Source organism: Mesoplodon mirus (genome assembly GCF_964341445.2).
Source record: "Mesoplodon mirus genome assembly, chromosome: 5".
Taxonomy (NCBI): domain Eukaryota; kingdom Metazoa; phylum Chordata; class Mammalia; order Artiodactyla; family Ziphiidae; genus Mesoplodon; species Mesoplodon mirus.
The window spans coordinates 183,902,407-183,915,802 of NC_138980.1; positions in this window are offsets into that span (position 1 = coordinate 183,902,407).

Genomic DNA, 13,396 nt, shown 5'->3' on the forward strand with positions numbered 1-13,396 from the left:
CGAGACAGTGAATGGAGACGCAGCAGGTTCACGATGGAGCAGACCACGTGCCGTGCACACGCGGACAAGAGGCCCCGGGAAGGACCAGTGCCGCCCCTGTGGGTTCCCGCTCAGGGGCGCCTCCTCAGCGTGGCCACAAGGCAGCAGCAGACGAGCCCCAGCTGACAGGCCTAGCCGGGGCCAGTGTCCCCCAGACGTCCAAGAATGAGGCGCTGCGCCCTTGGAGGAGACCCAGGAGACATGGCGACTAAACGCCGTGCGTGTCCTGCAGTGGGTCCTGCTCAGGAAAAGACATTCAGATGAGGCCACGTTGCACCGGCGTCAACAGTGCTCACGGAGCTGGGTCAGCGTTCCCTTCCCAGCCGTGAGCAGGGCACGGCGGCGATGGAGTCGTTGGCTCCGGGGGTGCAGCTGCAGGACACGCCGGAACGCCCTGTGTGGTTTTGGTCCCTTTTTTATGAGTCCAAAGTCATTTCCAAGCCAACAGTTAGAACGTGACCCTAAAGTAAACGACGTTCCTTTGTCCTTGGCATATACCTCACTGACATACAGTGTGAGCGCTGTGCTCGAAGGCGGTTTGGAAAAATCCTTCGATTTGCGTGGTTACGTAACCGCCGCTTTGACCCACGGCTGTGCCCGCGTGGAATGGCACCTCCCCAAGTTCATGTCCACCCAGACCCAGAACAGGCCCTTATTTGACGTAGGGTCTCCGCAGAAGTGGGTGGCCAGGACGAGGCTGTACCGGGTGGCACGGGCCCAGTCCAGCGCAGGAGTCCCGTAAGAAGAGGGTGGGCACGCAGAGGGGAGCCGTGGGAACAGGAGGGTGGCCCCCGCTCAGGGACCCGGCCCCGAGCTGCCAGAGCGGGGCAGGTTCTCCCCGGGCCTCAGCAGGAACCACCGTCTGGCACCTGCTCCCAGACAAGAGACAATAAACCTCTGTCGTTTTAGACCCTGCAGTTTGCGAGCTCGCTGGGCAGCCCCAGGCGCTTGTTCCCGTCGCCTCTTTCTTTTCTCGCGCATGTGGGATCTTAGTTCCCTGGCCAGGGATCAAACCGGTGTCCCCTGCAGTCCTGCAGTGGAAGCATGCAGTCCTAACCACTGGACAGCCAGGGAATTCCCAGCGGTTGCCCGTTTCTTTGTTTCTAACATCATGATATTATTCCATGTGTGGGAACTCCATGCCCTCAAGTGAGAAGACGAAGCCGATTCACCCGAGGTTGGCCGTCCTCAACCCCGACGGCTAGATCAGTGCTTCCATCATTATAGTGTCGTACAGAGCATCCACCGCCCTAGAAGTCCTCTGTGCTCTGTCTGTTCATCCCTCCCCACAACCCCTGGCGACCACTGATTCTTTTACTGCATCTATAGTTTTATCTTTTCCAGAATATCATACATTTGGAATCACACAGTCTGTAGCCTTTTCAGATTGGCTTCCCTCACTTGATAATATGTATTTAAGGTCCCCAGTGTCTCTTCACAGCTTGATAGCTCACTTCTTTTCAGTGTCTGATGTATCACAGTTTATTTATCCCGTAACCTACTAAAGGACACTTTGGTGGTTTCCAAGTTTTGGCAGTTATGAATAAAGCTGCTACAAACATCCATATGCACGTTTTTGTGTGGACATAAGTTTTCACCTCCTTTGGGTAAATAGCACAAAGTGTGATTGCTGGGTCGTATGGTAAGAGTAGGCTTAAATTTGTAAAAAGCTGCCCAGCTGTCTTCCGAAGTGTCTGTACCATGTTGCGCTCCTGCCAGCAGTGAATGAGCGTTCCTGCTGCTCCACATCCTCGTCAGCACTTGGTCCTGCCAGTGTTCTGGATGTCTGCCATCCTCACAGGTATGTGATGGTGTCTCACTGGTGCTTTAACTTGCACATAGGATGTGAAGCAGCTTTTCATATGTGAATCTGCCATCTGTGTATCCTCTTTGGCAAGGTGTATACTCAGATCTTTTCCAATTTTTTAAATGGGGTTGCTGGTTTCGTCATTACGGAGTGTACGGAGTTCTCTGTATCTGTTGGATAATTAGTCCTTCATCAGGTGTGTGTTTGCAAATATTTCCTCCCCATCTGCGACTCTTTTCATTTTCTTAGCTTTCACAGACACTTCATTAGTTTCAATGAATTCCAACTTGTCAATTCTTTCTTTCATAGATCATACTTCTGGTGTTGTGTCTAAAAACTCATCTCCAAACCTGAGGTCATGTAGGTTTCTCCCGTCTTATCCTCTGGGAGTTTCATAGTTTTGCAGTTTCATTTTAGGTCCCTGATCCATTTTGAGTTGATTTTTGTGATGGGTGTGAGGTCTCGATTCATCTTCTGTGTGGACGTCAGTTGTTCCAGTACCCTTTTTTGAAGAGACTGTCTCTGCTCCGTTGCGTTGTCTTTGCTCCTTTGTCAAAGATCAGTGACCACATTTATAGGGTCTGTTTCTGCGCTCTGTTCTGTCCGTTGATCTATATGTCTATTCTGTCCCCGACACCACACTGTCTCAGTTTCTGTAGCTTCACAGTAAGTCCTGGAGTCGGGTGACGTCCGTCCTCCAACTCAGTTCTTCTCCTTCAATGTTGCCTTGGCTGTTCTGGGTCTTTTACCTCCTCTCCATGTTAATTTGAGAATCATTTTCTTGATATTCACTTACAATAACTTGCTGGGATTTTGATTGGGTACATCTCATTTTAAATGGTTAAACTTACTGATCTTTTATTTGTTCTTCTGAATTGTAAACTGTAACTAGAAAGGCTTTTCTCCCCTGTGTTTTCCTCTAGAACTTAACATTTCATTTTTTTGTCTTTATATCTCTGGTCCTTCGGGGGTTATTCTGGTGTAGAGTATGAGCTAAGCATTCAGCTTTATCCTTGTCTAATGGCTACCCAGTTGTCCCAAGAATTTTTTTTTTTTTTTTTTTTTTTTTGTGGTACACGGGCCTCTCACTGTTGTGGCCTCTCCCGTTGCGGAGCACAGGCTCCGGACGCGCAGGCTCAGCGGCCATGGCTCACGGGCCCAGCCGCTCCGCGGCATGTGGGATCCTCCCGGACCAGGGCACGAACCCATGTCCCCTGCATCGGCAGGCGGACTCTCAACCACTGCACCACCAGGGAAGCCCTGTCCCAAGAATATTGTTTTCAAAAGTCCATCTTCTCCCACCTTTACCATAGGCCAAATGTCTATGTGCATCTGATTCTGTATCTCCTATTCTACTGGTCTGCTGTCCAAAAACTGAAATTTCATATTCAGGCCAATAGAAGAATTTTCAAGAAGGCATGACGAAAACCCTCATCTCCATCCACCTGGGCACAAGAAGGCGCTGAGAGTTGCCTCCAGGGCATCCTCGGCTGCTGTTGCCCCTCGGGTGGCACACGTTCCGTGGTCACAATTCCCTCGGCTGTCGTAGAGGATGTTCACTGGCTGTCCGTGAGTCCCAGTCTTGCTGACCTTGGTGCCTGCCTTTTATAACAAACAGTTTCCCGTCCCCTCTTGCTCTGCCGAAATGAAAGTCAGGATCAGTGTTACCTACTTGTACGTATCATTTCAGAAAAATTAATGTAACGGCCTGTCATAAAGGTGCAGGGGGTGACTAAGTTTGCACGTGCAAACAGGTACTTTGGTACCTAGTTGCACAGATGCCTCTCCTGGAAGGCAAGGTATTAGAAGCAGTGTCCCCATCGTGGTGCTGTGGGGCTGCAGCCGCGGGGAGGGCAGGTGACACGAGTGCCCTGTTGTCCAGAGTGACGGCCACTACCTGTTTGTTCTCCACAGAGCCGAGCGCCATCCTCCCCGACCACCTTATTGCAAATTCCTAGAAAGATCAGACTTGTTAAAATCACGCAAAAATTATGTGTTTATATGTAAATAATCAGAATCTGGGCTCAAGCTTTCCACCGGGTGTCCAGCAAGACCTTGCAAACCTCTCACACAGGGCCAGGGCCTCCTAACGACCAGGCACAAGGCGACCAGCCAAAGGCCCACAGTGTCCAGAGAAGCCCTTGGGCCTGGTCCCTCCCGGCTGTGGGCACCGGGTCACACGTGAAGACAGAGGGAGGACAATGACAATGGCAGTGGGGGAATCTACGTAACTGGCTGCCTGGACCCATGGCCACGCGGCACCACCGTCCAGCAGCTGCCTGTGCGCGAGGCCCAGCTGCCTCCTTCAGCCCTCGGCCCCCGTCAGAGGCCGCGGTCGTCACCAACTTGCCCATCCAACACCAGCTTTGACGCTGGACAGAGGCGGAGAGAGCTGGCTGGACGTGTTAATTCCTGCCCGGGGTCTGTCTTCCTCAGGCCTCTCCTCACCGAGATGACGACCCGGATGGCTGAGCAAGGCGGGCTTCCACCCTGAAGGGCGATGAACGGACCCTGCCTTCCCCTGGGTAGATAATCCCAGCCCCCACCCTGCCAGCCTCCGACCCTCCCTCCCTCACTCCCCCCCAGTCCCCTGCGGGGTGACGGGGGGTCCTGGCCGTGTTGCACCCCAGGGCAGCGGTCTCCTCGCGGCGCCGAGCGGCTGGCCTTCTCTGCCCACTCCCCGTGTCCTCCTCTTCCCTCTGCTCTCCTCCCTCTGCCTCAGGACCTTCCACATCCAGACGCTTGGTCTCGTCCTCCTGTCCCCGGAGCCGTCACCTTCCACCCACCTCGCCCCACGTGGCCTCCTCTCTCTGGCTGTCCCTCCAGTCCTCTGGAGTCATTCATCCCATCACTGCCACCCCAGCCATCGGTCGGGCTGGTGTCACGCCCCCTTCCCCCGATGCAGACCCCGCGTTTTGGGCCTGAGCCCCTCCTTCCATGCAGCCGGCCCTCCCTCACCTGACAGCCCAGCCACACTGCACTCAAGGCTCCAAACGCGCCCAAACCCAGCAGCAACTGTGCCCCCAACGTCACCCACCTCTCGAACCCGTGAGGAGCTCCCATCCGCCCGCTCCTATTGCCACCTCAGACCGTGGGCCCCCGAGCCCCCGTGCCTGGTGAGAACGGGGTCCTGGAGGGCGCCCTGCCCTCTCCACCTGCTGCGGATACGCGGTCCCTCCTCCGCGGAGGCCTCGGCGCCCTGTGCTCTGCAGCCCTGCTCGGCGGATCCCCAGAGCTTTGGCCTCTGCATCTCCCTCCAAGGCGGCACCCCGCCACCCCGAAGTGGCACCTGCAGTTGCCCCGCGGACCGCCCGCCCCTCCTTGTCCGCTCCCCCATTCCCAGGACTCGCCACTGCAGGTGTCCTCCTCCTTCGGGTTTGCATGTCGGGGACTGCGCGGCAGCCTCGGGTGACAACACACCCACCGTCGTCAGGGGCCCGGGAGGATGCAGCCATGGCCAGGGCTGTGCCCCCCTCCGAGGGACTGTGAGGGTCTCCCCAGGGACCCCTGAGGCCATCCCCCCGTCCTTCTCAGCACCTCTCTCTGCAGGTGAACCCTGAGCTGCGGGTTGGCCCCCAGGTCATGTGACCTCATCCCTGTGCGGGGGAGGGGAGGGAGGGAAGGAGGCAGGCGGCACCGTCTTGCTGCACGTCCCCCCCGCCGGCCCCCCAGGTCTGCTCTGTGTCCGGGCGCCGGTGGTGCCGGGCGATGTTCTGCAGCTGCTGGCTGCGCAGTGCGAGGGTCCCAAGACCACCCCGAGGCTCACTGACTCACTAGGACCCAGCTCAGCAAAACTGACTTATGACGTATGACAGCCAAGCGTCCAGATTACAGCCAGCCGGCGGGGGAGGGGTGTGCAGGAGGGAGACACAAAGGCAGGGACCGGGGGAGCCCGGGCACCCTCCCTCCGAGGGGTCCCGGACGGTGGCAACACACCCAGGATGCCGACGGCCAGGAAGCCTGGCCTGAGCCCTTGAGTCCAGGGTTTTATTTGGTGTGACCACATGGCACGGCTGACCTGAGTCATGTGGCCAGGGAAGCAAGGATGCTCTCATCAGGCCAGACATTCCAGGGCCTTGGAGTCGGGGGGCAAAGGGCCAGACCCTGGGCAGGGCAAACCCTCCGCTGCACAGGCCGGGCCACGGACGTCGGCTGACAGCCTCAGTGTCCGCATCATGCTGGTCCTGGAGAAGCCGCACCGTGGAAATGGTGGTGTGTACGGTCCCGGTCAGATTTTTAGTTAATTCAAGTGGGGACAAGGGACTGGCCAATGGAGCTTCTGCTCTTCTGGAGAAAAGACAGCAAATTCTGAGACACTTAGCTTCACACGAGAAGGAGGGGCCTTGAGTCAGCTTAAAGGGAAGCAAAACTCGAGATCAAATTAACAGAGACGTGAAAACTGGAGGCCACCAGTGAAGAACTGGAAAACCTCAGATCTTAACTCAGGCTGGAAAGAGAGACGTTGAGCAAAGATGTGAAGGAAAAGAAAGCTAACCGTTTAGAACAAGACGACCTGGTGGCCAGAGGAGCATGACCTGGAGCTCCCTGGGGACGTGTCCAGCTGGGAGCAGCTGAAGAGAGTGGCCTCGGAAGCCCATCAGGAGATGTACGGCTGCAGACAGCAAGGACGGCTCCCTGAGTCGCGGTATCCCTCCTCACCCCCGCACCCCAGACAGAACGGGCGATTCTGGAGGCCCAGGGCCCACCTGAAGTCACACGGCTGTGCACCAGCTCCGGTGGATGTGTGACAGGGGTGACTCTCCCGGGGACAGCACCACACAGACACACTCTGTTCAGACAGAAATGTAGTTATTTCACGAGCAGATTGTCTCCTGTCCTCCAAATCTGGACGCCGTACGGAGGGCTCGCACTTAACGTTTCTGCCCAACCCCCCACCACGGTGAACCGCACGGGGTTTGCCTGAGCAGCTGACGTCATCGGAGGCATTTGGGACCCAAAGTCCATGGAGCGAGGGCTGTGCTCACTCTGTGATGAGCTGTGAATGCTGAGCTGACCAGCCCAGCCTGGAAGAAAGCCCTGCTCACAGCTCTAACGAGCTCAGCGTACACAAGGCCTGGCCCGAGACGGGCCAGCGGGAGAGGCCGGGCGGGGACACCGTGCGGGACGCCACCCGCCCCCAGGAGACCGGCCCCGGCCGTCCAGGTCTGAGCACGGGGCCCGGCCTCCCTGTGCCCACCCCGCTCCCGCCTGGCCCTCGCCTGCGCTGGGGCAGCCTCGCTGGACTCAGCCCCGGCTCTCCGTGCGCACCCGGTGGTGGGTGTCAGCTGCACCTGCGGCAGGTGTGCAGAGCCTCTGTGCCCTCTCCTGGGAGGGATCCGCACCCTCGCAGCGGAGTCTCCACGTGGAAGATCCAGGGCTGTCGATTTTTCTCTCAGTCCGGGGGGGGCGGGGGTAGTTACAGCAACAGTCAGGGCCCAGGGCTGGAGCTCAGACAGAGACATCAGAGCACAAGGGAAGCAGGACAGAGCTCCAGACGTGGCCATGTCAGATTGGCCTCTTCCTGCCATGAAGAGCTACTTCCTGAAGGTTTGTGGCCTTCAGGAGCTGTTTGGCTCCCCGCATGCTCCAGAGAAGAGCATCTATTGTTTATTCAAAACCACGTTTCCAGTACTGACACGGAGTCATATTAGAAGCTCTGCAGAAAGGCTAGCCCAGCTTTTTGTGAGACAATAACAGGGCTGAGTGCTCTAAGGCTGAAACCTGTCATCACATTGATTTTCCTCCTGGAAAGTTGGTCCGTCGATGAGGGTACGGCCGGGGTGGACCACCAGCACCTCACTGCGGGCAGAGGGATCTACGGATCTACCTCCCAAGCCCCTCAGAACGTGACCCACACCAGCCGCCAGCTCGGGCAAGGACGGCGCATGCTGCCCCTGGGGTGGGGACTGTCCCCTGGGTCCAGGGCCAATCCAGCTGTCAGAGGATCAGAGGGCGTCCAATTCCTGTGAGGCTGAGAGCCGCTTCACCCGCTTGTCTGCACCCCTCCCTTCCTGCGCCCCCACACTCCTCCTCGCCGTCTCCTCTAAGCCTCAAAAAAGCAGATTTGGGTGACTTCCAGGAGGGTTCACCATGGAGTTGGAGGACGGGCTGTACGGGATGAACTGTCCCCTCCAAACTTACATGCTGACGCCCGAACCCCCAGGACCCCAGAATGTCACTGAATTCAGACATAAGGTCTTTAAAGAGGTAATCAAGCTGAAAGGGGTCACCAGGGAGGGCGCTAATCCAATCCGAGCGCTGTCATTGTAAGAAAAAGAGATTAGGACACAGACAGGGACAGATATGAGGGCACAGTGAGGAGATGGCCCTCAAAGAGACCTTGATCTTGGGCCCCCTGCCTCCAGACCTCAGACAAGGGATGTCAGATGCTGAAGCCGCCACGGCAAACCCACACGGGCCCAGAGCCAGACCCTTCTGACCCTCCCTCCAGGCCGGCCAATGCCTCACAGGGCAGCCGTCCAACAAACGAAGGTCCGGCGGCCAGGACAACCTAGTAGGACCTGGCTGCTTCTTCGTGCTGGGCTCTGGGCTGCGGGTTTCCAACATCCGCTCTCCTCAACTCTCCGCCAATAGGCGGATTATCCCAATTTCACCAAAGGTAACTCTAGGAGGAGGTATACGTCTCACCTGAAAGCTGAGTCCAGTGTCCAGGACTGACTGGTCAGGGCCAGCTTCACTCCGCTAGCTGTGACCACACCTAGGAATACAAGCCAACCCACCCCAGGGGAGAAGGGGCCCAGAGGCCGGCACCCACCCCATTCGGCGCCTCCGAACTGTTCCCGCTGTTTCCACATAGCAGCACCTCACAGTTTCTCTTCACAGGGTTTTATTTTTACTGATAAATAAAGCCTGCAGAGTCACCTCCGACGTGCCAGGATGAATGGGCTCAGGAAACACCCCAAGTTCAGCACAGAATGAGGCTCAGAAGAGCCACAGCTCTGCCCCAACACGGCCAGGTGTTGCTCGTCTTCACAGGGACACCCACGCAAACTCCCACCATGTCCCAGCACCTCACCTGTCAGACTCTTTGACACTGGACCCCGCAGGCAGAGCGCCAGGAAAGCAGGCACGCTCACACCGGTGGTGAGGATCTGAGCAGTGTGCCGCCGGGGAGGAAACGTGGCTGCACCTGGTGAGGACCCCTGCACCCACCATCTGAATCCACGCCTCCACCTCTCAGAACCTATCTCAGACACACCGTCAAAAGCTATGAGAAATTGTGTATTCAAGGGTATGCATTACAGCCCTAGTCTTCATAACTGAAGGCTGGAAACAACCCAGTTGTCTATCAATATGGAGACCATAAAATAAACTGTGGTACATCCACAAAATAGAGACATGTGTGGCTGTAAAGAGATACAAGGAATACCGTTATTTACTATAGGGCGTTTTCTCCAGATGCAGGAAAAAAAAAGAATAAAAGACTCAATGGAGGGGCTTCCCTGGTGGCGCAGTGGTTGAGAGTCTGCCTGCCAATGCAGGGGACGTGGGTTCGATCCCTGGTCCAGGAAGATCCCACATGCTGCGGAGCAACTAAGCCCGTGCACCACAGCTACTGAGCCTGTGCTCCAGAGCTCGCGAGCCACAACTACTGAAGCCCGTGTGTCACAACGACTGAAGCCCACACTCCTAGAGCCCGTGCTCCACAGCAAGAGAAGCCCACACACTGCAACTAGAGAAAACCCACGCACAGCAACAAAGACCCAACACAGCCAAAAATAAATAAATAAAACAAATAATTTTTTTAAACTCAGTGGAACTTCTAGAGATGAAAAATATAACATCTAAAATGAAAAATTCACAGGATAAGCTTAATAGCAGTTTGGAAACTGTAAAAATATACCAGGGAGCTTGAATACATAGCTTTAGAAAGTACTCAAATCTAAGCAAGGAGAGGAGATAAAAGCTGAAAAAGTAAACAGCCTCACTGACATTGGGAGAGCAAGCTGTCTAATATACATGTCAACATACATACCCCAAAGAAGAGGCAGACAAAAAGTATTTGAAGAAATCCTGGCTGCAACATTTTAAAGTTTGATGAAGTTCACAAATTGAATAAGTTCAACAGGCCTCACACAGCACAAACAAGGGAAACCGCTACAGCAAACTGCCGAAAACCAGTGACTTTTTATAAAAATTCTAAAAGCAGCCAGAGAAAATAGACAGCCTACATAAAGTGAAACAAAGATAATATAGCTATAACCGCTAACTTCTCATCAGAAACAATGCAAACTGGAAGATAATAAAGCAATATTCTTTAACATGTTGGAAGAAAAAATGCCCATCAACCTAGAATTATACACTTAGTGAAAATCTTTCAAAAAAGTGAAGGCAAATTAAAAAGAGTCTCATACAAGCAATAGTTGAGAGAATTTACCACCAGCAGATTGGCAGAACAAGAAATGCTAACGGAAGTTACTGAGGCTAAAGGAATAAACACCAGCTAGAAGCCAGGGTACGTACACAAGAGCCAAGAGCACAGGTGTATGTACAGAAACAAAATGTATCTTTGCTCATTTTAAATTTACTTAAAATATAGTTGACTGTTTAAAGCAAAAATAACAATGGACTTGATGGCGTACCTGGAAGTGAGGGGGTACGGAGGAGGTTTCTCCCCCCCGATGGCAGCCCCCTCCCTTATCCTGGGAACCTGGGTCTGTGGCCTCCATCCAGGGCTGTCCATAGTTATTCATCCACAGGGGCATGGTGAGTAGTTCTTGGACCCAAAAAATAAGATAAAAACTTGGGATCATACCAGGAGTCTGCTCGATTTGGGAATTATCATGAATGAAGTAAAGAAAGGCCTTGGGCGGTGGGGGCGCTCCCTGCGGCCCTGGGCGCAGCAGCAGCTTCCCCTTTCTCCAGGTGACCCCACCCCGTGAGGAAACAGCGCAGGACACCCGGCTGTGACGGCCTGTGTGGTGTGTGTGTGAGCACTGGAGTTCTGATCTCACACAGCGCCCGGGGGATGACATTTGAGGGGCCCTGAGAACAAGCCTCACTCTGGAGGAAAGTGATTAGCATTCGAGGGACCCCAACCAAATGCCCACCCTCAACAGTAAGTTCTCCAGATATCACCTACAAACCAGCACCAGGAGGGCCGCTCAGAAACAGGAGCGCTGTTATGAGTAACTTTCCAACACTGAGTATCTTTTGTGGGTGGAAAAGAGAACCCCGTGGGAGCCACATCCTCACCGAGAGGGCTGGGCATCGGACACAGGGCGTGACCTGGAGTCTGGAAGCTGTGTGGGCCCCAAGCTCCCACACACCAAGGCCTTTTCATAGCTCCTGGACGCACAAACAGCGGGACACCCAGCTCTGCGGGACAGCACTCCTCCCTGCAGGACAGTAACTAGCTGCACCTGGAGCAGAGTTCAAACTGGATCAAAACTCAGTCTGCGAGACTGGGAGAGGGATCTGAAGCTGCACCCCAGAGCCCCCCCTGAAGCCCGGCTGTGTCCTGGCCTCTGGATGCCATGAGGTGCCCTGCCCTGGGTACCCCACCCATCCCCTCGTAGGCTCACAAAACCGGAGCTGGCCTTTGTTCCCTGCAGACTAAGAGGCCTAGAGCAGGCCTTCCTCCGCTGCACAGAATAGAACACCGAGGACAAAGCCGCGGAGCGTGGAGCAGCCCAGCCCTGTGGGTGCTCCCCAAGTGTGGCAGGAGCACAGTGCATGACAGCTGAGGGCACAGGGCTGGTAAGCCTGCTAAGGAGGATGGATTTTATACTCAGGGCAACAGGAGTCAGCAAAGGGTTTCCAACAGGAGGGCAGGTGTGCCGAACAGGGAGCAGGCTGGAGGGGAAGGTGGAGGTGGGGGTCCAGCTACATGCTACTCCAATGGCTGAAGCCAACATGGCCACAAGATGCTACAGGGGAGGGCGAGTACATGAGGGTGCAAGAAGCAGGGAAAAGTCTCCGATGCCCCTAAGTCTCTGACCCATATACCAGGGGGGTGACCCAGAGCCACCGCTGCACTCTGCCCCGATGCCTTGCTCCTGGGAGGCCTCCATCCCTCCACCGTCTCTGCAGCAGCAAATTGCTCTCCCATCTACTCAGCGAGCCCCCACCCCCTTCTCTGACGCCCCGAGCAATTTATTGGGTCTTTAACAGCATCTACTGTTTCTATAAATGCTTAGCAATGTTTTTGATTGTGAGACAGAAGGAAAAGAGGAGAGAAGTGGATGTGAACGCGAATGAGGATGGCGCATTCTCCATCACAGAGGGCCGGCCACTGGGCATGGGAGGCTCCAATGAATCAAAGGTCCTGATTCCACGGACTCTTTAATGCAAACAGGAAGAGCACGTGCCCTTCCAGGGGCCAACTGGGCAGCTTTCAACAGGAAAACATGAGCACCATCAAGCCTGGACAGGGGAAATGAGTTCCCTCACTCCCTGGAGCCCCAGCTGAGCTCTCCCTCTAGCGGGCGGGCGGCTGGCCCTAAGGGGAGCTACTGAGGATCCGGTCCAGTCCTCAGCAGCCTCGGCTCCTGAGAGGCACTGGAGGGTGATTTAAAAAAAAAAAAAAAAAAAAAACTTCACATATTGAGATATAGGGAAGTCGTTCTGGCTTATATATGAATTAACTTGAATTTGATGCTAACTAAAATAGCCTGTTTGTGGCCTATCAAACATACATTGTACATCTGCTTTAATTATTAGAAAAAAAAGGACACATTGACCAGAAGTAAAGAATGTCCGTGTTAAAAAGAAAAGATTAAATGGCGCTCTTCCTGGGACGCCAGTGCTGGTCCTCCTTTGATGATAAGAAGCCCTTCCTAGGCGCCCAGGCCATACTGATTCGCTGTGTACGTGCTGACCTGTTCTTTTTATTAAAACCTTGAAGAAATGTTATTTCTGATTTAATGTTCTTTGTTCTGACGAAATATAAAACTGTGCTGAAAATCATGCTTATCCGGAGAGTTTCTCAGGGAAACCTGGTAAGCGGGCTTCTGGGCTAGTCCTCAGCTTGGCTCAAATAAAACTTTTCTATTATTATTATAGATTGTTTATCAATTACTTTCGTTGACAAGGGCCTCGGCCTTTCATTTAGAAATGCTGTTTTTTTTTTCAAAGGCGCCCCTCTGGGGGTTCATATTTAAAGACGACGGAAATCAACACGAAAGGGTCGCTGACTTCAGTGAGTCTATTTTTTTTCTCTTCCATTTTTCACGTTGACATAACGCCAGACTCAGAAAGGCTGAGAACAGCGCACACCCCGGCCGCGTCTCCAGCCCGGCTCCTCCGCGTTCACACGCCGCCCCGCCGTTTGGCCCAGGGGCGAGGGTCCCTCCCGCTTCTCCGGTGGGGGCGGCGCTGGGGAGCCCTGCGCCCCGGTCCTCCCGACGCCCCCGCCCCATAGGTGCCCCCGGACCCGCCGAGTTCCCACCGCCCGGATCCCGCGGGGTACGCTGGGAGGACGGCGCAGGCGGGTAACGTCAGCGCCGCGCCACTCACGCAGGCGTGCGCGCGTGCGCGGCGGCGGCGGGACTACGCTTCCCAGGGGGCCGCGCGGCGCACCCACTTCCG